We start from the raw sequence: 3,043 nt of genomic DNA on the forward strand, positions 1-3,043 counted from the left end.
TGCCCATCCCGTCCTCCAGCGGACCCACGTTCTCCCTGATCTTCCTTTTGCTGTTAATGTATTTGAAGAATTTTTTTTTGTTATTTTTAACGTCCCTTGCCAGCTTGCCTTCCAGACGTGCCTTAGCTTTCCTTGTCGCATCTCTGCACTCCCTGACTATGTTCCTGTATTTCTCCCAGGGGGCCTGTCCTTTTTTCCACATTCTGTATACCGCTGCCTTCTGCTTGAGCATTGCCACAAGCTCCCGGCTCATCCACGCAGGTCGCCTGCCCCCTCTGCCTCCCTTCCTACACACAGGGATGCACTGTTGCTGGACGTGGAGGAAGTGCCGCTTGAAAACTAACCAGCTCTCTTGGGCCCCCCTGCCTTCTAGAGCACTAGCCCATGGGATTCTACCGAGGAGGTCTCTGAAGAGGCTAAAGTTGACCCTCCTGAAGTCCATCGTCGCAAGGCTACTTACAGCCCTGCCTCCTCCTCGTTGAATCCTGAACTCCACCAACTCATGGTCACTGCAGCCGAGGCTACCCCCCACCTTAACATCTCCTACTAGGCCCTCCCTATTTGATAGCACGAGGTCCAGTAGCCCACCTCTCCTCGTCGGCTCCTCCACAACCTGCGTCAAAAAGTTATCGTCGACGCTCTGCAGGAACCTCCAGGACTGCTTATGCCTGGCTGTGTTGTCCTCCCAGTTGATGTCGGGGTAGTTGAAGTCCCCCATGAGAACCAGGGCCTGTGACCGTGAGGCAACATCCAGCTGCCTATAGAAGGCCTCATCAACCTCCTCGTCCTGGTCAGGTGGCCGGTAGCAGACACCCACCACAGTGTCTCCCACATTAGCCTGCCCTCTAATCCTTACCCACAAGCTCTCAACTCGCTCATCCTCGACTCCCAGGTTGAGCTCCATGCATTCCAGTTGCTCTCTCACATAAAGAGCAACTCCACCACCTCGCCTTCCCAGCCTGTTCTTCCTAAAGAGCACATAGCCTTCCATGGCAGCGCTCCAGTCGTGCGAGCTATCCCACCACGTCTCTGTGATTCCGATGAGATCATGACGCTGGGACCGCACACAGATCTCCAGTTCATCCTGCTTATTCCCCATGCTTCGCGCATTGGTATACAGGCATTTCAGGGAAGCAACAGAGGCCACAGGTTTCCCAGGAGGGGTGAAAGAGGACCCTCTGTGATCATTTCCTACCCTCACTTCCCCACTAGCACACTCCCGCTGGACGCCATCTGACCTGGGCTGTGCGGTACTGCTTGCCGCGTCAGTGTGCCACTCCCCTTCCCCCTTCTTGCCTAGTTTAAAGCCCTCCTAACCAGGTTGGCCAGCCTTTTTGCAAAGAGACGTGTGCCCCTCTTGCTAAGATGAGTACCATCGTTCCCCACTAGCTGTTGGTCATCAAACAGAGACCCATGGTCGTAGAAGCCGAAACCCTGTTGCCAGGTCCAGCGGCGCAGCTGGTTAGATTGCTATCGTTGCTATAAAATAAAGTTGCTAAAAAGGAAGAAGCCTCAATAAATCATTTATTGAGCATTCCTATAAGGCTATTAACAAAGTACACCCTGTGAGAACATGAAATTTTTATGTAAGGAGCATATATGCCCATAGTTCACTAGGCTAGCACACAAAGCTAGTGACAAAGAAGACACCATTGTTGCTTCACATTTATTGAATGGCAGTGAAGCACTTTTTTTCTACAAAAAAACATGATACAATAAGTTGTCTTACTAATGCATCTCCTTTTAAGTATTCAAGCAATTGTGATGATCTAACTTTTCATGATACATGATCTCCTCCTACATTTCTACCTGGTAAAAATCAAGATATTTAACAGCTATTTTTCAAATTTTCCTTTTCTTTTTATACAGCTATATTTGAAGAAATCAACCCTGAAGAACAACTTGTTTTATCTGCAGGTCAGGGGATATGGCAGCCAAGAAAAAAAAATCCATGAAAGAACTGAAAATCAAAAATTCATATAATTCTGGAACAAATTCTTTAACTCTCAGCTGCAATGAAATTCACTATGACTGATCAGAATAAAACAAAATCAGAATTACAGACAGTTCAGTGAAAAAAAAATTGAAAACAAATGCTAGGGTAGATATAAATATATAGATATAAAAGTTTCAAAAAAATGAAAATGCCCTTACAGAAAATCAACACAATGTCCTTAGTACATAATACAGTGTGCTATTCTAGTAACCTCATCCTTAAGAGACACACCAAAATAGAATGAATTAGTGATAAAAAATAATTACAGACACTATGAAACACTGATAAGATTATAAGAGAAGACAAAGCCTTTGCATACAACAGAGGAAACCAGAGAGAGCCATAATTAAGGCATACAAGCAAAAAGGATAATAAAATAAAAGTAATCACTAAGTCGTTTTGCAAAAACAGCTGCCTGCCGCTACTTAAACTGAGGATTAGAAAAGTGGTCTGAAAGTGTGAAGCTTCAGCTCAGTTCTCATCTTAGGACATTCAAATGCACAGGCCCCACGTTCTAGGAGACTATCATAGGTCTACATATCATAGGCCAAGATATACGATAGCCAGGACAGAATGGTCTTCAATTCATCCTGTTAAAGCTATAAGGACCAGAAAACCACAACTATAGCATATTAGAACAAGGAAACAGTTGAATATAAGAAAGGCTGCATTCCAGAAGAGCAAAATTAGATAGATAGTTTTGGCACTGAACATAGTGCTGTTTTCCATCAACTTTTCCAGAAACAAGGCTTAGAATCTGGACTGGCCCCTCGCTACCAAGTACAGATTCCATAGCCAGGTACTTTCATTTCCATCAAAAAGAAGGATTTCTACTCCTCAGAGAAAGGTTTTTTGAATCATAAGTGAATGGACATTTTATTGAAAAGGTCTTGCCTGTAGAGTTTCAGAAGAAGTGCATTTAAAGTATTAACTCTACATTCAAAAATTCTAGAATCAAAAATTTTAATGACTGTATTATGCTTTCACCCAACTTTTTTTTTTAAGTATGTAACAACAAATATAAGAAAAAAGATTCAGGTACTTACT

Source organism: Tinamus guttatus, unplaced genomic scaffold (assembly GCF_059628265.1).
Source record: "Tinamus guttatus ecotype Peru unplaced genomic scaffold, ASM5962826v1 Tinamus_guttatus_pri_ptg000391l, whole genome shotgun sequence".
Lineage (NCBI taxonomy): Eukaryota > Metazoa > Chordata > Aves > Tinamiformes > Tinamidae > Tinamus > Tinamus guttatus.